General features: G+C 39.7%; 1 protein-coding gene and 1 pseudogene across 1 annotated transcript in view; one reads left to right on the plus strand and one right to left on the minus strand.

Annotated features, from left to right (window-relative positions):
• Igf2bp3 (insulin like growth factor 2 mRNA binding protein 3) overlaps nt 1–24,292 on the minus strand; it is a 146,592-nt gene that overhangs the window by 55,349 nt on the left and 66,951 nt on the right. The gene's annotated exons all lie outside the window — the stretch shown is intronic.
• On the plus strand, nt 6,266–6,391 carry LOC124106105 (U1 spliceosomal RNA; annotated as a pseudogene).

Here is a 24,292-nt window from a genome sequence, read left to right on the forward strand (position 1 = left end):
TCCAAAAATAAGGAATGCCAAAAGAAAAAAGGAAACACCAAGAAAACAGAAATTTCTTCTCTCCTTTTTGGAGAGGTGGGGGTACAGTAGTCTGGGGGGATTGAATTCAGGGGCACTTAACCACTGAGCCACATCCCAGCCCTTTTTTGTATTTTATTTAGAGACTGGGTCTCACTGAGTTATTTAGGGCCTTGCTAAATTGCTGAGGCTGTCTTTGAACTTGTGATCCTCCTGCCTCAGCCTCCCTAGCCACTGGATTACAGGTGTGAGCCACCCCCTCTTCTCTCCTTTTTGTTTGTTTTGGTACTGGGCACTCAACCACTGAGCCACATCCCTAGCCCTGTTTGGTGGTGCACCACTGCATCCCACCATTTTTTTTAAACTGGGAATTGAATCCAGGGATGCTTTACCACCAAGTTATACCCCCAGTTTTTGTTTGTTTGCTTTTTTATTCTTATTTTGAGACTGGGTCTAGCTAAATTGATGAGGCCCTCCTCAAATTTGTGATCCTCCTGCTTCAGCCTCTCAAGTTGCTGGGATTCCCAGTCTGTCTTCTCTCCCAACCGTAAGGCTCTCCCAGGAGAGAAAACTGAACCACAGGCAGGGTCAAATGTGTGAATTATTTGGGGCTTGGGCAGAGGAAGGAAAGATGCTCACTACATTCACACACTGCAGCATTTGCTGGGCAACCACCAAGACAAGGTCTGAGAGCCGGAGGAGAGTAGACAAAGGACCAAAAAGTCAGTGGAGTTCCTCTGGTGGCCGTTATGATCGCCATCTATTTCCTAAGAAGTTCCGTGACTTTGGAACAGCGGAGGGATGAGTCATCACACATTACCAAGCGAATGTCAAAAGGAGTTCATACTAACGTTCTTGGAATTTTCTTCTTCTGAAATTAGTTGGTGGAACCACGAGGTTCTACGGGGCAAAACAGGGTTTCCCACACTCCCCACCATTGCCCTCAGTCTCCACAGTATGTATTCAAGAGATGAAAGTCTTACTTAGCACTCAGTCACGCTATATTTGCTGTACTTAAAAACTGCTTAATTAAGCCCATGACGACTGTTTTTGGTCCAAAATTCTATTGAGCAGCTTTTCACCCAGATCTTACCCCTCAGATTGTAACACGATCCTGCTTCATGCTGTTTAGAAAAGATCTGAGTACCGATTTGGATGACACTAATGAACTGGGACTGGAAGCAGGCATGCTTGAGTAGTTTTAAGGTTTTAATAAGTCACAGCGATCCATCAATAGCCAAGGAGGAGTTACAGTTAGAAGTCAATTTAATTAGCTGCAAACTTTTTAGGAAATCATGCTAAGATGGCAAGCTGACTTCACAGAGGTTCTAATTACTAACCAAATTCACAAAGAGTGTTGTTGTTGTTGTTTTTGTTTTTTAAAGCAGAACAAAATTAATAAAAATTAATTTTTATTCTTCAAACTACTTCTCCCCAAGCCCCTGCTTCCATCCCCAACAGTGGATGGAGTAGTGAGTCTACAACTCACTACTCCTAGTACATGCGATTTGGATCCTGTATGCTCTTGTGACTTCTATTTGATCACTTTCATTATATACAACCGCATAGATTCTAGCCACATATCAACTCCATGCATCTTTTATTGCTCACAAGTGAGTCCAGTTCTTACACAGATACATGTGAGAGGCCAACCCAGGGTCAGATGTCTTGCCATAGGGAGTGGGGACACAGGGATTTGAGTATCTGTTTCTAGATGGGTTGGGAGATTCAGAACCTGGTAATTTCCTCTAATATAGAAAAGCTGTTTCAAAATTAATGTTCATCGCTGAATACAATGAGCACCTACTACATTATGTGAGTTGAGTTTAAAACCTTTTAGACTTCCCATGGCTCTAAGGGGGGAAAATTAATGGAAATTAATAAGATTCAAGCCTACTGTCAACGTTACTATACAACCTCATCTCTCATGCACTCCCCACCGATTTCCTTCTGGCTGGATCTTTAAGAACACACTTTGGGTCTTATACCTCTGTTAACCTGGGTTAACAGTTGGTACAGGGTTGAATATTCATATCCACCAGTACCTGAGGGTGTAATTCTAGTCCAATGACTGGTATCTTTTTTAAGAGAAATTTGGTCAGAAACACACCAAAAAACACAAAGTGACCATGCTAAGAATGGAGTTGTGTAGCTATTGGCCAGGCAGGGACTATCAAAGACTGCTGGCAACCAGCCAAGAGACAGGTTGCCTATGTTTTGATTTCAGGCTTCTAGTCCCCAAAACTGTGAATGAATGAACTTCTGTTGTTTTAAGCCTCCCCATTTGTGGGGATCTGTTAGCAGCCCAGGGAATTCATATACCTCTCACTGTCCACAGTGAGTACCTTAAACCTAACCCAGAGTGGTTCATATCAGTATAAGTGAACAAGCCATTATTAACTTGCCCGTGTCTAAATGAGACTGTACTTTACTGTTGTGTGTGGAACAGGCCGTAGCTCAGTTAAAGACTCTGGGAATCCAACATGGCAATGGAGAATCTCACCACATCCAGCATCCTCTACACCCATACACAGTAACTAGCCACCAACAATCCCCCCACCCCCTAGAGTAAAAATGGCTGTATTCAAAGCATGAAGTGGACCACTGTTACATTTCCCCACTGTCAATTTCTACATTCCAATTCTATGGGAAAAAAGGTGCACTGCCATCTCCAAGCTGCTTCCTGCTTAAAGAGGGCTATGTTGGGGAAGTGTTCTCCATCAGGTTGAGCATGAACAGTTAAGGGTACTGAGCATCAGGGCTCCATGGCCACCACACACTCTTGATCGTTCACACACATTATCCCACTTAATCATCCAAATAATCTTCCAAAGTAGATATTAACCCTGTTTTCAAGATGCCAAAAACTGAGCTTCAAAGAGGAAAGGCTTCTTGCCCAGTCAGGAAGCAAAGACAGAAAGGATTCTGGATTTGGACCCACCCTATGAACTCTAAAGCCAATGCTCATTAGGGGTGACACACTATGCATTTCTCAGAAAGTTGCCATTTCATATAGAAAATGATTCTTCAAAATCTCTTCACATCAACAAGAAGCACAAAAAGTTGGTTAGTGTTGAGGCTGGTTGAAGGGTACATGAGGTGATTCATTACAATCATATATAAGCAGAAATTTTTTAAAAAGTCTTGATACTCAATAAAGGCTAATTTTTGAAACCTACTACAAAAGTCAAACAAACTAACAATGATCCTCGGGCAAAGATAAAATACTGTACTGTTCATTAAACCTCACTGTGGAGCTGGGGCGTATCTTAGGTTACAACTTCACTATATAATGCATACAAAACAGGTCATTATCTCTGAAAGCCACAAAAACAGATTCACAGAAGAGCTACTTCCCCCATTTTCAAAGAACCATATAGACTTTTAGAGTAAAATGAAATTTAATCTCAATTTATTTTTCTCAAGATGAAGTTTTCCCTTTTTATGTAGTATTGACCATACTACATAAGAAAAATTTTGCCTCGTTTATATTTTCCAGACAGAAACAGTAAAATTTCTAAAAAAAAAATAAAACAAAAACCAAAAACAAAATGGAAAAGTTCAAGCACAGAATTTCAATCACAATCAAAAATTCTGTGAAATATAAATTCACCAGCAGTATGCCCTCAGCCACCTCCATAATTCAACTCACACAGGCACTTTTCAAACAACTGCTCTCCCTTAGGTGATTAAACAACAGTGGCTCTGCCCATTAATGATAATTTGAATAGCAAGATCAAAACTCTAGAACCCCATAACAAGCCCACTAATCTCCCACATGATAAAAATACTTAAGTATTTTTTAAGTATTTGTGGCACTGCAAATTGGTGCAACTGCCATGGAAAGCAGTATGGAGATTCCTCAGAAAATTTGGAGTGGAACCACCATTTGACCCAGCTATCACACTTCTCGGTTTACACCCAAAGGACTTAAAATCAGCATATTACAGTGACATAGCAGCTCAATTCACAATAGCTAAAGTATGGAACCAGCCTAGATACCCTTCAACAGATGAATAGATGAAGAAAATGTGGTATATATACACAATGGAATATTACTCACAGCCTTAAAGAATGAAATTATGGCATTTTCAGGTAAGTGGATGGAACTAGAGAATATGATGCCAAATGAAATAAGCCAAACCAAAAAACCAAAGGCCAAATGTTTTCTCTGATAGGGGGATGCTGATCCATAATGCAGGGAAGTGGGTAGGGAAGAATGAAGGAATTTCGGATTATGCAGAGGTGAGTGAGGGGCAATGAGAATGGGAAGGACAGTAGAATGAGACAGACATTATTACCCTTCATACATTTATGATTATACCACTGGTGTGACTGTGCACCACGTACAGCCAGAGGAATGAGAAGTTGTGCTCCATGTGTGTACAATGTGTCAAAATGCATTCTACTGTCATGTATAACTAATTATAACAAATTTAAAAATTAAAAGAAAAAACATGAACACTTTGATGAACAAGGCTTTAATACCAACTATTCACATACATACAATGAATACTGATGCAAATACAGAGCAAAAATTAGGAATTTTCACTTTACATGCAGACTAACAAGCAAATCACATATCTGATAAGGGACTTGTGTCTAGAATACATGAAGAACTCTTATGATTCAAAAATAAAGACAACCGTAGTAAAAGGTCGGGGAGGATCTGAATAGGTATTTTTGCAAAGAAGACATGAAAATGGTCAGATAAGCACATGAAAAGTCGCCTGTCATCAAGCACATGAAGACACCTCACTTAGTTACCAGGAAAATGCAAACCAAAGCTACAGTTAGAAACTATTATATACCTTTTAAGATGCTACAATCAAAATGCCAAATAAAAGTACTGGCAAAGGGCATGGAGATATACGAACCCTCACATAATGCAAGTAAGAGTGTAAAACGGTGTGCTTAGAAACACAGTCTGCAGGGCCTCAAAACATTTAACAAATTACTATGTGGTTATAGCAATTCTACTCCTAGGTATATATCTAAGAGAAATTTTAAAAAATAATATGTATACACATACACACACACACACACACACACACACACAAACACTTGCACATGAATGTTTATAGGAGCTTTGTAATAGCCTAAAACTGGAAACAACCCAAATGTAATACATAGACAAGCAAAACGTGCTATAACCACATAATTCAGCATTATTCAGCCACAGAAAGGAATAAAGTACATGTTATGATGGGAAAGAATTTTTCAAACATTTTGCTAAGAGTAAGAAGCCAGACATGAAGACACATTATCTGATTGCATTTATATGAAATACACAGAATAGGTAAATCTGTAGAGACTGGAAGATGGGAGGCAGGTGTCAGGATAGTGATAGCTAAAGGCTCAGTGTTACTTTGAAGTGACAAAAATAAAAATATTCTAAAATTGTGGTGATATCTATCTATGGATACATTCTAAAAACCACTGAATTGTATGTTTAAAATGGGTGGGCTCTGTGGTTTGTGGATTATGTCTCAAAGCAGTTAAAAATATATTACATTTTTCTTGGGCTGGTGCTGTAGCTTAGTCGCAGAGCACTTGCCTAGCATGTGTGAGGCACTGGATTTGATCCTCAGCATAACACATTAAAAAAAAAAATAAGTAAATAAAATAAAGGCATGCTATCCATCTACTACTATATTATCAAACATTAATCTTATTTTTCTTATAAGAAATGAATCTCACAAAAACCAAGTAGCATACCTGGAAAAGTTTCTCTTTCTACAAGTGTCTCAACATGTCAACATAATTGGAAAATGACCTCTCTGCCTTCCTTTTATGAAATAACAAATCTCTCATAAATCTATGGATGCTAACACTACACAAGGAGAAAACCAGATATGTGATCCCTGACAGAAGTCTATACTACTGTCTATAAAGTATTCTTGCTTACAGACAAAGAGTGGAGGGAATGAAAATGAACCAGCCTTTCGTGGTTCTCAGCCTTGGCAGTACAGCACAGTCTCCTGGAAAGCTCAGTCCTGACTCTAGAAGTTGACTTACCAGGCAGGGGGTACATAGCCTAAACATTAGAAATTGTGAAATTCCAAGTGATTGTAGCATGCCATCAAGGTTGAGATCACTGCTTTGCATATTCCTACCAATTCTCAGGGAAATGGAAGCCTAAGGAATGTGTACTACACTACAGAAATGAAATCAATTAATAGAAATGTGGCAGGACAAAAAATTCCTAATCAGTTTCTTCAAGAAAGGGCAAAGAAAACTGGGTGCAATACTTACCTGACAGCGGAAACACCACGATCACCCAGGTGGTTTTCCCAGGGCGAGGCTCCTCCATTGCACTTGGGAGGTGCTGACCCCTGCGATTTCCCTAAATGTGGGAAACTCGGCTGCGTTCGCGCTCTCCCCAGGTTTCTCTAATCGACAGTGAAGCAGAGTTGACGGAGCTGTACCTGCCCTTTCCCTACAGCTGCATCCCCACACCTGCCTGTACTCCTGCGCTCTCTCCTTTAGCTGTGTAGCTTTGCAGTGTTCTGATGGGGCTGGGGATGTGGCTCAAGCGGTAGCGCACTCGCCTGGCATGTGTGGCCCGGGTTCGATCCTCAGCACCACATACAAAGATGTTGTGTCCGCTGAAAACTAAAAAATAAATATTAAAATTCTCCCTCTCTCTCTCCCTCTTTAAAAAAAAGAAAAGAAAAGAAAACTGGGTGCAGTGGCGATTGCCTGTAATCACAGTGGCTTGAGAGGCTGAGGCAAGGAGGATCATTGAGTTCAAAGCCAGCCTCCGCAGCACTGAGGTGCTAAGTAACTCAATGAGACCTTGTCTCTAGATAAAATACAAATAGGGCTGGGGATGTGGCTCAGTGGTTGTGTCCCCCCGAGTTCAATTCCTGGCACCAAAAAGTGAGGGAGAAGAGATAAAAGCAGAAGGAACTTGAAAGTGAAGAGGTTTAAGATAAATAAACAATTGCAAAATGTATAACTTATGTGGACACTGATACAAACTATTTTTTAAAATGTGAAACTAAAATATTTGAAAATTTTTCACATTTTATAATAATTTTTGTATATGATGACAATTTGTTTTTAGAAGTCTGTACCTTTTCAAATATGTGCTACAATATTTACCAATAAGATTGTTTATATAAGATTCATTTAAAAATTATCTGATAGAGGGAGAAAGTGGTAGATATAGAGAACATGAGATTGGCCACAGGATGGTAATTAGTTAAGATATAAGTACATTCATTTTACTATTTTCTTATATTTGTATCAGCTTCAAACTGTCCATTCTAGAAAGTTTTAAATTTTTCAAAAATTTGACATTCAAGCTCTACTGACATGCCTTACAAATGAAATCAATAAAAATTTTTCTTTTTCTTTTTTTTTCACCCGAAGTTCCTTGAAAAACACTGAACAAAAGTATGAAGCCTTAGCCGGGCATGGTAGCCCAGGCCTGTAAGCCCAGCAGCTGGAGAGGCTGAGGCAGGAGGATAGTGAGTTTCAAAGGCAGCCTCAGCAACAGAGAGGCACTAAGAAACTCGTCTCTAAATGAAATACAAAATAGGGCTGAGAATGTGGCTTAGCAGTCAGGTGGCCTTGAGTTCAATATCTGGTACCACCCTCCCCACCCCCCCAAAAAAGTATGAAGCAACAGACTGGAAGCAAATATTTAGAAACATGTCTGACAAAAATTTGTCTCAAAATATACAAAGAAATCTCTAAACTCTATGATAGAAAACCAATTTTAAAATGTTCTAAAAATTTTAACAGATTTCATCAAAAAATATGAATAGCAAATACATAGAGGAAAAAATGTTCAACGCTGTTATTAATTAGGCAAATGCAAATTAATGAAATCAATTTGCCCTCCAGGATGGCCAAACAGACAGTAGTAACAAGTGTTGGCAAGGATGTGCAGAAACTTTAACACCCATCATTCCAAGTAACATTGTAAAATGATGCAACCACTTTGGAAAACTGTCTGGCAGTTCCTCAAAATATTACACAGGGTTATCACGTGGTTCAGCAATTCTGGAAACTGAAAACATTTCCAAAAACTTGTACACAAGAGTTCATAGCAGCATTATTCACAATAACCAAAACGTGAAAACACAACTGCCTACCACCGGTGGCACCTGATAAGCAAATGTGGTGTGTCCACACTTTAGTGAGAAATTTAGCAATCCAGAGGAACGAAGTATCATATGAAGTCATGTTTAGCTTAATCTAGGTGCAGATAATTACATGTGCACACGCACATAGGTTGGTGTATAAACATGGATTTTCTCCATGAGCTGAGAGTATCTAGAAGCAATGATACCCCAGTAGCAATGCTCACACACCGCCTGCCCTGACCTTGCATCCCAATACCACTCTCCAATAAAAGGAGCCAGGTTCCTTAGAGAAAAGGCTGATTAGGGAATAATCCTGGAACACCTCATAGTGCCCAAGTATGGAAATATTCAAAAGAAAAACTAACTGCCACAAGGCACCAAAGATACACAAGAGCCAACAGAGTTCCCAAAAGTCAAGCCTGGACCAATTTGAACAGCCAAGTAAAGTAGTATTAGATTACAACCAAAGGTACAAAACAAGTATTTTCAAGTCTGAATGATTGGATAAAATCAAACTACCGTGGGAAGAATTTCAAATTATTCATGTAGTTACTCTGCTCAAGAAGGTGGAGAGTAACTCCCCACTCAAGCTCAAGTATGGGCTGTGCACAGTGACTTACTTCCGAAGAGCCTAGTACGGAGGATGCAGGAGGAGTAGCTTTACAGTGGAACAATCCAGGAGATCAAGATGAATACGAAGTGGTAAATCATGTTGACAGCAATGTACCCTTGACATGATAATATTAAATTTTCATTATATCTGAGGTCTTCCTCCCACAAAACTCATCAACCCAGTTTAATCACAAGAAAGACTTCAGCCAAATCCCAACTAAGGGGCAAAATGTAATTCTACAAAATATCTGACTACTCCTCCTAAAAAAATTGTTAAGATCATCAAAAACAAAAGAGAGTCAAGAAATTGCCACTGATAAGAGGAGCCAAAGGAGAAACAATGACAACTAAATGTGACATGGTATACTGGGTAGGATTCTGGAACAAAGGATATTAGGTAGGTACTAAGGAAACCTGAATAAAGGATGGCTGTAGATTATCATAAACAATATACAACAAATGTTGGTTCATTAATTGCAACAAATACAGCAAACTAAAATATGAAATTAATAACACAAGAAATTGGGTCAGGAGTATATCCCCTACTATCTGAAAACAGGGTTGTCTTTTTTTTAAATATATTGATAATTACTCTAAACCAAAAAGTTCATTTAAAAAAAAATAAATGAAGCACTGATTTATACGGCAACATGCATGAACTTTGAAAATTAACTAAGTGAAAGATTCCAGCCATAAAAGCCTGCATGTCAGATGATTCCATTACAGCACATGAAATGGCCAGAGCAGGTAAAACCACAGAGACAGAAAGAAGATTAGCACCTGACAGGGGCCAGAAAGAGGAAGTGAGAAGTGAGAATAGGTTTAGGGTTGCTCTTAGGGTGATGAAAATGTTCTAAAAATTAGTGGTGATGTTCCTTAACTTAGTGAGCATTTGAAAAACTACTGAATTGTGTGTTTTTATAGTGATTTTTGAGTATCTCAATAAAGCCATTATCAACAGTTGTTAAGATACTACAGTTTGGGGCTGAGGTTGTAACTCAGTGGTCGAGAGCTTGCCTAGCACTGGTGAGGAACTAAGTTCAATCCTTAGCACCACATTAAATAAATAAATAAATGTATTTTTAAGCATACTACAGTCTTATTAGAAAGGCTAAGATTAAAATGCCAAGTATTGGCAACAACTGAATCTGCTGATGGAAACATAAAATGGTACAACTACTTTTCCAGGACAACTTGGAATTTTCTTGAACATTAAATATGCATCTTTCTTATGACTTAGTTATTCAACCTTTAGATGTTGACCAAAGAAAGCACTGAGAGGGAAAACTTTTCCCCTTGCTCACTTGGGCACAATGGTTGGCATTCACAAATGTAACTGGCCATAGAGAGATATGCAGGAGAAAAACTAAAATGTTTTTGCAAGTACATAGAAGTGTATAGCAAGGCAGCCCCCTAAACTGGTAGATGGGGTTTGATTCACCTAGCTTAGGTAGAGAAGGTGGGGAAAGAGACACCTATGGGAGGAACAAGTGGGCTTCTAGGAACAAAGGGACGTAAAGAGTTTGCAATGTTTGTTTATGCAGGAGCAAGGGGTATTCTCAGTCTCCCACCCCCCCCAAGACCAAAGATAAAATTCTTAGGAAAGGAACTTACCAGCTTCACTCCCAGCAGTTTCTGCCTTTAGTCAGATTAGGAAATCTCCAAATAGGCTTCTTTCTTTATCTGCTGAATTTCAAATTCTTTAAAATAATCTTCTGGGCACAAAGGTACACACCAGCAGTCTCAGCTCAATAGGCTGAGAAAGGAGGATCGCAAGTTGGAAAATAGCCTGAGTAACTTAGTAAGACTATTTCAAGATAAAAATATAAAGGAAGTCATGCACGGGGTGCAGTGGAGCACAGCAGTAATCCCAGTGGCTTGGAAGGCTGAGGCAGGAGGATCACGAGTTCAAAGCCAGTCTCAGCAACTCAGGGAGACCCTGTCTTTAAATAGAATATTAAAAGGGCTGGGGATGAGGCTCAGTGGTTAAACACCCTTGGGTTCAGTCCCTGGTATTTAAAAAAAAAAAAAAAAAAAGGAAGCCAGCCATGGTGGCACACACCTTTATTCTGACAACTCAGGAGGTTAAGGAAAGAGGATTGCAAGTTCAGGGCCAGTCTCAGGAATTTATCAAGACCCTGAATCCAAAAGGGGGTGGTGGTAGAGAGAAGGACCCTGAGGAATATAGCTCAGTGGTAAAGAGTCCCAGGTTTAAATCCCCAGGACCAAAAAATAATAAAAATTAAAGGGGTTGGGAGTGTGGCTCCATAATAAAATACTTGTCTAGCATGTGTGAGGCCCTGGGTTCAATGCCAGTAGGGTAGAACAGAAAAGAATAAAAAGGGGGTAAATTCACCAACAGGATGTAACTCTAAATATATATGCACCAAACACTGGAGTACCCAAATATATAAAATATTAACTGATCAACAGGGAGGAATACATTCCAATGTAATAATAGAATGGAAACCCACTTTCAGAAATGGACAGATCATTCAAAAGGAAAACTGACAAAGAAACAGTTAATTACTCTCTGAACCAAATGGGCCTAGTAGACATTTAGAGCTTTTCATCCAATCACTGCAGAAAAAACATTATTCTCATCAGCACATGGAACATTCTCCAGGAAAGACCATGTTAGGGCACAAAACAAACCAACAAAAACATGCTTCTGAACAACCATTGGAGGAATGAAGAAATTGAGAAGGAAACTTAAAAATTTTCTTCAAACAAATGAAAACAAACACAACACTCCAAAATCTCCAGGCTACAGTAAGAGCAGTACCAAAAGGCCTATATCATAAAAGAAGAAAGATTTTCAAAAACCCTCAAACCAACCATGTGTGTTGGTGCACACCTATAATCCCAGCTACTCAGGAGGCTGAGGCAGGAGGATCATAAGTTCGAGGACAACCTGGACAACTTAGTGAGACTGTCTCAAAAATTTAAAAAGGGTGGTCAGGGGTGGATAGTTAAGACAACAGAATGAATCAGATATAACTTTCCTATGTTCACATATGAATACACGACAAGTATAACTTCACATCATGGACAACAAGAATGGGAAGTTATACTCCATGTAATGTATATGACAAAATACACTGTATTGTCATGTATATCTAAAAAGAACAAAAGGGGAAGTTGTGGATGTAGCTCAGTGTTGTAGAACTTGCCTAGCATGCACAAGGTCCTAGGATCAATCGTCCGTCTCTCCCACCCCCTCATGAACAATCTAATCTTCCTGGAAGCCCATGCTGATCTTTTTAATTCTTTAGAATTCAGCCCAACAAAACACAAAACTGGGACTTTATCATAATAACCAATGAACTGCAGGTGCCTTCCTCAGAAACAACTATCACCAAAAGAAATGTTTCATTCAAAAGATTTCAAAACTTTCAAATCACTAAAAAGCACTGACCGTCACCCATAGACAAACCAATTCATAACCTGGTTGAAAACAGAACAAGAAAACCAACATGATTTTTGTCTTTTGATGTGAACATTCATTACACACCACTTTATTTCTCACTCTTCAACACATTTAGGTTTGGAGACAAACAATTCTAAGCATGTAAAATAATTAAAACCTGAATACGGGGCTGGGGATGTGGCTCAAGCAGTATCGCGCTCGCCTGGCATGCTTGTGGCCCGGGTTCGATCCTCAGCACCACATACAAACAAAGATGTTGTGTCCGCCGAGAACTAAAAAATAAATATTAAAATTCTCTCAAAAAAAAAAAAAAACCTGAATACCCCAGTAAATCTCCATTAATAAATACATACCCAGTAATACCCGTGAACTCAGATTAAAATGTACAAAACTTATTTGCTTCCCCTAAACAGCACAGCTTCCCTACAAAAATACAAAATCAAGGTAGAGACTCAGCAACTGTGCCTCCAGAGGGACACCAGTTGTGAAGGCCAGGGAGTAGAACACAGGAGGGACAGGTGTGTGATCTGGATTGTTTGATAAACAATGCAATGCCTGTGGACTCTCTCCACATATTGGGAGGGTTTCTGCATATGAAAGAAATAGCAGACATTCTCAGGGGACTGAACTAAACAGAAATTCATAGAAAGTGAAACAAACACTTAAAAGGAAGCCAATGATGTTCATTTCATATGCCAGATTCAAACAACTGGTTGTATTATGTGGAGCACTGAGAAGGATTCTGAGGCTTCATCCAGGCTCAGTGGGAGAAGCTCTCCTCCTGTGGGAGAAAAGAGCAGGGCATAAAAAGTACCTCCAATTCCCAAGCAGTGACCCTGCTCCATGGAATAGATCCTTGAGAGGCCACAAAGTTATTATGAGAGGTACATAAATCCATTCAAGCTTTCAAGGTTTTATGGTAGACTGAATAACCAATATATCCTATACATATATGTCATAATTGTTTTCAGATGTGAATATAGATTGTTTGATTTTTTTAAAAAATGGTTAAGAGCTATCGATTTATAAAGGTAGAGAAGCAACTAATTCATACACCAAGGTCTTTTAGCTATGGAAAACCTGCACAACTAAAAAAAAAATAACTACTCCCAAAAGGATGAAGCAACTTACAATCACCACAAGATTTTTTTAAATATCCATGACAGAAAAATAAAGCCAGGGAAATTAAGAGTTGAAAATGAATAAAATGTCAGTGGTAAAATCAAGGCTCAGAAAATATACAGCAAGGTAGAGGTGACCCTTATACCAAACCAAACCTGGAAAGTAAGTAACACAGGCTCTACCATGTACTACAAGCTCTGTCTCTAGTTGTAAAGGGGAGCATATGAGCCAAGGTCTTCTTTTTAAACAAACATTAATTACACAGCAAGTCAGGATAAAATTCCTACCATACAGAAAAAGCTGTGACTGATGGAAGACTTGCCCATGTTTAGTTAAGCAAGAAATAAACGAGCAAGATGAAGTCGTATCTTCTGTGGGAAAGAAATCAGATTATTTGAAATCAGAAATATTTGTTCAGCTGGGCAACTTCACATGGTCCACAATCCTGGAGTCATGGAAATGCAAAGAACACGCTCAGAGTTGATGGCATCAGATTTGCTGAGAAAGGAGAACGTGGAATAATGATGGGTGTGAGCTCAGGAGGGTTGAGCACTAATCCACCATAATGAGGCCGGCATCTGGGGGCCCAGCCTGCTCAATAGCAGCCAGAAGGAGCCCCACTCACTGATGCTTCTGACTGCTTTGCAACTCCTTTCTTCCACTAGTGAAGAAGTTGAACTTCCTCCAAAAGAAAGTTAAATTTAAGATAAAGTATTAGAAAGCTCAACCAAAGAAGCCTGAACTACACAAAACAAAGATTTAAAAACCTGCAAGATAACCTTTCCAATATACTTACTCCCTGATAGTGAAGAGCCAACACAGCTTGCACCAAGATTTCCATTTGCCTCCATCAAAAAAGAAAACAGATTATTTAAAAAAGAAATTCAGTAATTGATTTCTAGATTAATGAAACACAATGACCTGGCACAACAAGTTTACATTCTATTTTCTTATCCTGACTCTCCCTACCATCCCCACACACAAAAATTCAGTGATCTATTTAAAAAACTAATAATAACCTATGATAGAGTTAACAGTTCAGGCAGTGAACACTGATCAGCTAGTCCACTCTGGGCATTTTTCTGGGTCTTTGAAGACCACATGGGGAAAGACACAACTGTCCCCAAAGCTTAGGGTCAGTGAAAGAAACAAAAATATAAAATGCTTAGTGCAGCCATAGGGCTAAGCACAGAAAAAACATGGGAGATACACCTAATCCAGGTGTGGCAGGAAAATGAAGGCTTTGTAGAAGAATGACCCTCAGCTGAGAGCTAAATGGTTCAGTAGGAATTAAGAAAGACAAAAGGAACAAAGTAATGCTTACTTTGAAAACACCCAAGAAATCCTGAAATGGAGAGAAAGGTGGTTGAGGAATTAAACTACTTCACAGTAGAGGATCAGAATTTCCACCAAAGGAAGGAGAAATGCCCCGAAGAAGTGTATTAATTCATAATATGCTATACTATGCCCAGGTGAGGCACTTGTGTTATCTGCTGGTTTTCACAATGACCCTGGGGAAGGGGGGAGGATGGGGACCTCACTGCTAATCCCTTTTCACAGTTGGATTTTATGGCTAAGTTCCTTTGCCCAACACCTCACATACAGTAGGAAACTGTCAAAGTCCTCATTCTCCCCATGCCACCATTCTGGTATTTGCTGATGGTTGGACACAGAAACATTATAGCCTCTGCCTTAATGTTTTATAAAAACATATTCTCCAGGGACCGGGGTTGTGACTCAGTGGTAGAGTGCTAACCTAGGATGCCTGAGGCACTGGATTCGATCCTCAAAAAATTAAAAAAAAAAAAAATGTCCACGCTTATATGGAGAATATATGCACAAGGCTGTGGAAACTCTTCATAAAAATCACAATGGTTTATTTTAGTCTTGTGGGGGCTAGAGAAGCTAACTTGGATAAAATATCAAAGCTGAGTCATGCAGCAGATTTACCCGCTACACACAGTAGGCACTCAAATAATTCAACAAAGACTAATAAGGCAGAAGCAGAGACAGAGGAGTCGCAAACTTGGTGGTTGAGGGAAGTGGGGTAAAACAGCATTAGGACCATGAGAGCACTGTGCTGTCAGCTGTCAACTCAAGCCTGAGTTGAGGCACAAACCATCTCAAACTGACATCTGACTGCAGCTGCCTCTTCTCTCAGGTCTTGGGGCATCAGCTCTTAACTGGCTTTACACCAACAGTGCCTCCTCCTAACTTGTTATCTGCTGGGAATGCTATACCCGTACTCTGCAAAATAACAAGACATATTTTGTAGAAAGATTCTGTGGGTTCTGAAGACCTTTAACTTTATAATTATAATTTTCCTTATTAGAATCTCCACCCACCCTTAGGGTTGTGACCATACTTCTCCCCCGCTCCCCCGACCCCCCCGCCAAACTAGAGATTGAACCCAGGAACACTCTACCACTGAGCTAAGTCCCCAGTCCTTTTTATTTTTTGAAACTGGGTTTAATTGCTGAGGCTGCCCTTGAATTTGAGATCCTCTTGCTTCAGCCTCGCAAGTAGATGGGACTACAGGCAGATGCCACCTCACTCAGCTCTCTGCTACCATGTATTTGACATTGAAGTGCTGGCTACAGTTTATTCCTACTGTAGAATACTGAGTAATGGTCCCAAATACATCCACCTAATCCCTTTAACCCATGAATGTTACTCACATGACAAAAGGGGCTGTTGCAGTTGTGAAAAAGGACCTTGAGATGGGAAGATCACATGAGATTATCTGGGTGGACTTGATGTAATCACCGGGTCCTTATAAAACAGGCAGAGGGGGACTGGGATTGTGGCTCAGCAGTAGAATGCTCACCTAGCACTTGTGGGGCCCTGGGCTGGATCCTCAGCCCACATAAAAACAAATGAATGAAATAAAGTTATTGTGTCCAACTACAACTAAAAAATAAATATTAAAAAAAAAAACAGGAAGAAGAGTTGTCAAAGTCAGAAAGAAGGCACTGTAACAACAGAGGCAGAGAATGGAATGGATGCTTTTTGAAGATGGAAGACAGACCACATAGGAGCCGAAGAAGACATAACCATGACAATCTTGAAAAGGCAAAGACCAACCCTGCTGGTATCCTTGAGGCCAATTTCAGACTCCTGGCTTCTAGAACTGGAGAAAAATTACTTTCTGTTCTTTTAAGCCACCAACTTTGTGGCAATCTAACTCTTTTGTTTTATAACAGAATGTAAGGCAAGTTTTCTATGTCACCAGTCACCCTTGAATTAGTTTAAAATACTTCATCCTCTCATAAAAAGTAAATGAATTGTTTAATGAAATAAGAAAAGAGTAACAATAATCTTAAAAGCTGGGTACATAGACAGAAAAATAGCATATCCTATGTTTGAAAACTTTCAAAACACAGCATTAAAAAAGTCACTCACATTTCTTTTTTTTTTTTTAATTTTTTAATATTTATTTTTTTTTTTAGTTCTCGGCATACACAACATCTTTGTTTGTATGTGGTGCTGAGGATCGAACCCGGGCCGTACGCATGCCAGGCGAGCGCGCTACTGCTTGAGCCACATCCCCAGCCCCAAGTCACTCACATTTCTAAGGAAGGTAGCACATTTCTACATCATCCCTCACTGAGGCCAAATGAGCCAATTTTTCTGCCAACACTGGAACAAGTGGTCATTTCTTTAGTTTAACACCAGATCAGATTATTGGCTGGTGGTTTAGGGACATGTGATATAAAAAGTATGCATCTTTAGGGGCTGGGGATGTGGCTCAATTGGTAGCGCGCTTGCCTGGCATGCGTGCGGCCCGGGTTCGATTCTCAGCACCACATACAAAGATGTTGTGTTCGCGGAAAACTAAAAAAAATAAATATTTAAAAAAAAAAAAAAGTATGCATCTTTAAACATGTTCTCAGTACAGCTGAGAAGCATGTGGGCACTCACTAACTGAAGCAGCAGTTGTGTGTCCTGTATCTTATTTCTCCAGAACAGAGGGTCAGAGAGCAAAACCATGTGCAAAAATTCTCCATAGTGTTATGTTTTTGCTGATCACATGTAGCTAAATCCACCTAAGACAAACGCATTTCTAATGCACCTCAACCCTGTAAGAGTCCAAAAAACAACAACAACAACAACAAAAAAATACCCACAAAGCATCTTTGAATGATATCCAGGGAGGTGGTGATGGGCTTGGAGACCACTGCTGCCCTTGTCCTGCTCCTCCAGGATACATATTTTGAGAAGCAAAATGCTGTCAACCAGAGCTTTACTTCACAAGCACCAATTCTATCCGACCAAGAAAACAATCAAAGGGACATGCAGACCAGAAATAACCCAGCCTTGGAAAGCAGAGCATGTAATAAGAGTTCATCCTTCAATTTCATTCCATTTGTTACAGGCACCAAAAATTCTTCAACACACTGAATGTTTGTGTACCTCCCCCCCCCAATTTGTATGCTGAAAAATCTAACCTGCAAGGTGGTAGAATTAGGAGGTAAGACTTTTGGTAAATCCATGAAAACAGAACTCCAAGAATAAGATTAGCACCTTTTAATGGTGCACGCTTGTAATCCCAGCTGTTTGAGAGGCTGAGGCAGGAGGATCATGAATTCAAAGCCAGCCTTAGCAAAAGCAAGGTGCTAAGCAACTCAGTGAAACCCTGTCTCTAAATAAAATACAAAATAGGGCTGGAGATGTGGCTCAGTTGAGTGCTCTTCAGTTGAATCCCTGGTACCCAAAAAAAGGGAGAAGGGCCAGAGAAGTCCCTCATTCCTTCTGCCATGTCAGGACTCAGAGGATGGCTATCTAGCAACAATGAAAGCCCCTCACCAGATATCAAACCTGCCAGGACTTGGATCTTAGACTTCTCAGAACTGTGAAAGATAGTACTTTTCTGTTTGCCAGGCACAGTGGTGCATGCCTATATAATCCTAGTAGGTCGGGAGACTGAGAAAGGAGGATCTCAAATTCAAGGCTGGTCTAAGCAACTTAACGAAACTGTCTTTAAAAAATAAAAATAAAAAAATAAAATAAAATAAATATACCCCAGTGATAAAGCACATCTGGCTTCAATCCCTATGACACCCCCCTCAATAAATAAATATGTTGTTTCTAAGCCACCTAATGCATGATAATTTGTCATTGCAGCCCACACAGGTCCAGTCAAATACCTAAGGGCCCAAGCTTTATTACTTCAGGTAAGAACTTCAAAAGCCACCTCAGGACTCTGTCCCAGGGTCTAGCCATAAATAGTAACGCAAACACATACCTAAGCTAACCATATGCACCACAGCAGAATGACTACATATAAACCAAGTTAGCTGGAAGAGCAAAAATGACTACATATGAACCAAGTTAGCTGGAAGCTCCAAAATGCTACCAAAACTGACTTTTAAATCACAATTGAAGGGAAAGTCTCTACAAGAAAATGCATTAATTGTTCTGGTGCTACAGACTAGTAATCAGAAAACTCAGATAGTAGTCCCCTTCAAGTCACGGTGCCCAGCAGCCTAATCCCTCCAGCAGGGCTGGCCTTCTCCACTCAAACCCACGGGAAAAAGAGCTGCCAAAGGAAATCCATCATCAGCATCACCAGCATGAACTGCTAGAAACCCGGGTACATCCTACCCTGTTATAGGAATGATCTTGGATCACTAAGACTCAAAGTGTAAAAAATATAGCAAGTCTTCTGAAATTAAGGTTTGAAAAGTCACTGTTTTTCTGGGTGCAGTGGTGCATGCCTATGAATCCCAATGACTCGGGAGGTTGAGGCAGGAGGATCACAATTTCTAGGCCAGCCTCAATAACTTAGTGAGACCCTGTCTCCAAATAAAAAATTAAAAGGGGGCTGGGGATATAGCTCAGTTGGTAGAGTGCTTGCCTCACATGCACAAAGCCCTGGGTTCAATCCACAGCACCACTAAATAAATAAATGGAATGGAATGGGGCGGAACAGAACAGAATGGGAGATGGAGCTAAGTGGTAAAAGAACCCATGGGTTTAATCCCCAGGAACAAGCAAAATAAAACTAAAAGTCACTGCTTGCTTCCACAAGGGTTGTCATAAAGAAAATACAGATTTTTAAGTACATAAAGCTAAGAAAAAATAAAAAACAATGAGGCATGCCCATTAAACCGAACTGCACATTTCTGTCATAAGAATGGATCCCTGCTGGTCGCAGTGGCACATGCCTGTAATCCCAGTGGCTTGGAAGTTGAGGGAAGATGATCACTAATTCAAAACCAGCCTCAGCAAAAGCAAGGCACTAAGAAATTCAATGAGACCCTGTCTCTATATAATAGGGCTGGGCATGTGGCTCAGTGGTTAAGCACCCCTGGGTTCAATCGCCATACCAAAAAAAAAAGAAGAAGAAGGGAAGAAGGGATCCCTTGAGTAAAGGCAGTTTAAGTTCATTTCCATAACCATAAATGTTAGAGTCTGTAAACAAGTCAAAATAATACCTGGCATTTAGCCAGGGGAATGTTAGAGTTCGTAAACAAGTCTGGATGGTGCCTGGCAAAATGCCAGAGGGAGTGGTTTGAGAAGTAACAAAAGTGAGCCATTAAGTGTAGAGATTCCTGATTGGTTGACTGATGTATCTAGTTTATGCTAATTAGATAAGCTGTGTGGAATGTATAAATACTGCTCCTGTCCTGCAATAAACGGCTCCTACTCCTGCTGTATCAACGTTCACAAGTTGTTCGTCTCCCCCTGATTATTCTGCTGCAGCCAGACTGCGGCAGATGGTGGCCCGTACCGGGAGCCCCGGGACACTTGGGGGTAAGTGACGAAAAAAAAAGCTGCCCGTCCATAGATAGGACGGGAGCAATCTGCTCGTCCCTAGGCAGATAGGGCGAGAGGAAAAATGGCCATTTCAAGAAAATGGAGAAGATTGATACAGTATGTTTGTGTCTTGTTTTGTCTTGAAATGTTGTATTGTCTTTATGATGAAAATATGGAAGGGGTGAGAAGTAAATTACTAAGGGAAGAAGGCACCCCAGTGGAACCAAGAATAGTTAGGGCATGTGTTGATAGAAGCCCAGGAACTCTAGTCAGAAAGAAAAAGAAAGTTCAGAAGAAGAAAGATTATCAGAGGAGGAAGGATTATCAGGAAAAAAGTTGCAGCAAAAGGCTATTACTAAATACTTTTCGTTACCGGAGGGTGCATGAAGCAGAGAGGCGGCTGCCGAGTGTGCAAGCCGGTCACAGCGCAGCAAGGATTTTCCAAGAGGCGATGGCGACTGGCCCTTCCCCGCCTCCTGGCCGGGGAGCTGGCTCTTCCACTGCTGCGAGCCCAAATCTAGACCTGACCTGGAGGCACAGTCTCGCAGGCTCTTGCTCCCTGTGCCCAGTAGCAGTTTGAGTCCGGGACACTCTCCAGGGCCATCTGGGGCTGCCCAGGCACTACAGCCAGCAGAAGACGCTACTGGTGTCCCTGATGTTTGGTCATTTTCAATGCCAATAACTAAACTACAATGGTTCTCCCACACCTGGAAGCTAATGAGTAATGAGCACTATTAATGCTTATTTCAAATGCAAAAAAACCTTGATATAATGTACTAAATTATTCAGAAGGTTGTTTTCTTAGTAGAATGCTACAGGATTTTCTTTAGCCATCCGGAGTTCCTGCCTTCATCCCAATGCCAGTAAAGACCAAGGTGGAAGAATTTCCAGTGTTGCTGAAAACCTGACGAGACTTCGGCTGAGAAACAGACGAGATTTCGGATCAAGCTAGTTGCCTGAAGAACTTACCTGGACTGTGATTTAAGCTAGCTGCCTGCAGAACTTACCTGGACTGTGATTTACCTGGACTGTGAATTAATCTATTGAGACATTGCTTTACCTGGACTGAGACAACAAACTGTAATGTACAACAAATTGTTACTCGGTATCTTTGCTAACAGTGTCATTGCTGGTATAATTTTTCCAAGGGCTTCTTGCATGGAGCCATCAATTGGCTTGGTATTGTGACATTTTGTATCCTCCCCTTCTGCTTGTAGCAGATTATTTATGGTGTTTGTGTAAAAACCACTATGGTTGTTATTTAAATTAAACAAAAGGGGGAAATGTTAGAGTCTGTAAACAAGTCAAAATAACACCTGGCATTTAGCCAGGGGAATGTTAGAGTTCGTAAACAAGTCTGGATGGTGCCTGGCAAAATGCCAGAGGGAGTGGTTTGAGAAGTAACAAAAGTGAGCCATTAAGTGTAGAGATTCCTGATTGGTTGACTGATGTATCTAGTTTAGGCTAATTAGATAAGCTCTGTGGAATGTATAAATACTGCTCCTGTCCTGCAATAAACGGCTCCTACTCCTGCTGTATCAACGTACACAAGTTATTCGTCATCCCCCTGATTATTCTGCTGCAGCCGGACTGTGGCACATAAACTACTTTCAACAAAAGTACTGTATTATTTATGACAAACAAAGGAGGTAGGCTGGGTGCAGTAGCTTGTGCCTCAAGTCCCAGCTACTGGATACAAAATAAAGAAGGGAGGTTGATGTGGAGAATCACTGCAACCCAGGGTTCTGAGGCAAACTGGAAAATATAGAAAGACCCGACTCAAAAAAAAAAAAAAGAAAAAGAAAAGAAAGAAAAAAAAGAATTAAAGAAAAAACAAAGGTGGTGTTGGGATTAAAACATTTGAATATTTTGCTTTGGTTGATGGACTAAATCTTTAAAATGAAGAATTTTTCAGAAAACAGGCATTCTGGGTGATGGCAGGGAACAAACCAAGAGAGGAAGTTAGACCATATCACAAAAGACAATTTCAAAAGCAGAGATTAAGCATTGAGAAACTTTTTATAACAGATGGACAGGGATTTCATGAAAGCTAAATATAAAACAAATCATGGCTTGTCTATTTTACTTAAAATTTTCATTTTTCTAATAACTTATTCTCATATTTTATGAAATGTGGCTGGTTGGAAATTTAAAAACAGCTGAAAAAGTAGAAGGAATGATTCCCAGTAAGAAACTTCACTCCTTAATGCATCATTTTAGAAATCTGTGGGTCCTTGGTGGTGAGAAAAAGGACCTTCGGTGACACTTGATAGGTAGAGAGCCGATTTGTCACACATCCTGAAGTGTGTAGCAAAGCCTGTGTCCTGCACAGCTTTTGAAGGTCCTAGATATTTACATGCACAAGAATCCCCTTTATCTGAGCTTACAACCTAAAATTATTTATTGTGTAGTTTTAATACATTCTGAATCTTCCAAAATGGCAACATAGGTCCCCCAAGATTCTATTTTTATCTGCTTACCATCACTGTAGAAATTCACTTAACTGAGACTAATACAACTTTAAGTTGCCCATATATTCTTATATGACCATCAATCAGTCCATTGAAAGCTTTTTTACATATGATACAAGCACTTAACGATTTCATTATGCTGAAGCTCTTGTCCAAGTACATTTTGTTTTGCTCTGTTTTTTCCAACTGTGGTACAAGTAACAAAATGTACGTTTATACAGTCCAGATGCAATAAATACATTCACATTGTTGTGCTATCATCGGCACCCATTTCAGAATTCTTTTTATCTTGCAAAACTGAAATTCTATCTATACTCATTAAGCAGTAATTCTCCATTACTTCTTCTCCCACCCTCAGCCCTGGCAACACCATTCTACTTTCTGCCTCTATGATATGATTATTCATTTATATGTTTTCTTTGAAGAAATGTCTATTCATGCCCTTCCGCCTTTTTAATCAGGAATTTCATGTGTATTTTGGATGTTAACCACTTACCAGGTTATGGTTTGCAGGTACAGGGTGGGGAGGAGTTGCTGCTGCTGCTATCATTACTGCCCAAATTCAGAGCAAGTTGGGTCAGGGAGGAGACAGTGTCTGGGGTGTAGGGTCAGCTACCTATGCTCAAATATTTGTGTACTGAAATATTCTGTTTAAAAAGTTGAATAAGGAAACTATAGAACTCAATAACACAATTAATAACCTAGACTTAATTGACATATATAGAATATACCACCCAACATCAAGCAGTTACACTTTTTTCTCAGCAGCACATGGATCCTTCTCAAAAATAGATCATATATTATGTCACAGGGAAACTCTTAGACAATATAAAGGAGTAGAGATAATACCATGCATCCTATCTGATCATAATGGAATGGAACTGAAAATCAACGATAAAAGAAGGAAGGGAAAAGAATACATCACTTGGAGAATGAACAATAGGTTACTGAATGATCAATGGGTTATAGAAGACATCAAGGAAGAAATTAAAAAATTCTTAGAGATTAATGAAAACACAGACACAACTTATCGGAATCTATGGGACACATTGAAAGCAGTTCTAAGAGGAAAATTCATTGCTTGGAGTTCATTCCTTAAAAAAAGAAAAAACCAACAAATAAATGATCTCTTACTTCATCTCAAAATCCTAGAAAAAGAAGAGCAAAACAACAGCAAAAGAAGTAGAAGGCAAGAAATAATTAAAATCAGAGCTGAAATTAATGAAATCGAAACAAAAGAAACAATTGAAAAAATTGACAAAACTAAAAGTTGGTTCTTTGAAAAAATAAACAAAATCGACAGACCCTTAGCCATGCTAGCGAAGAGAAGAAGAGAGAGAACTCAAATTACTAACATACGGGATGAAAGAGGCAATATCACAACAGACACTTCAGAAATACAGAAGATAATCAAACATTATTTTGAGTCCTTATACTCCAATAAATTAGAAGATAGTGAAGGCATAGATAAATTTCTTAAGTCATATGATCTGCCCAGATTGAGTCAGGAGGATATAGACAACCTAAACAGAACAATATCAATTGACGAAATAGAAGAAACCATCAAAAGACTACCAACTAAGAAAAGCCCAGGACCGGATGGGTATACAGCAGAGTTTTACAAAACCTTTAAAGAGGAACTAATACCAATACTTTTCAAGCTACTTCGGGAAATAGAAAAAGAGGGAGAACTTCCAAATTCATTCTACGAGGCCAACATCACCCTGATACCTAAACCAGACAAAGACACTTCAAAGAAAGAAATCTACAGACCAATATCTCTA

This window comes from Marmota monax, unplaced genomic scaffold, assembly GCF_021218885.2.
Source record: "Marmota monax isolate L192 unplaced genomic scaffold, Marmota_monax_Labrador192_F-V1.1 WCK01_AAM20220418_F8-fsc00057, whole genome shotgun sequence".
Taxonomy (NCBI): domain Eukaryota; kingdom Metazoa; phylum Chordata; class Mammalia; order Rodentia; family Sciuridae; genus Marmota; species Marmota monax.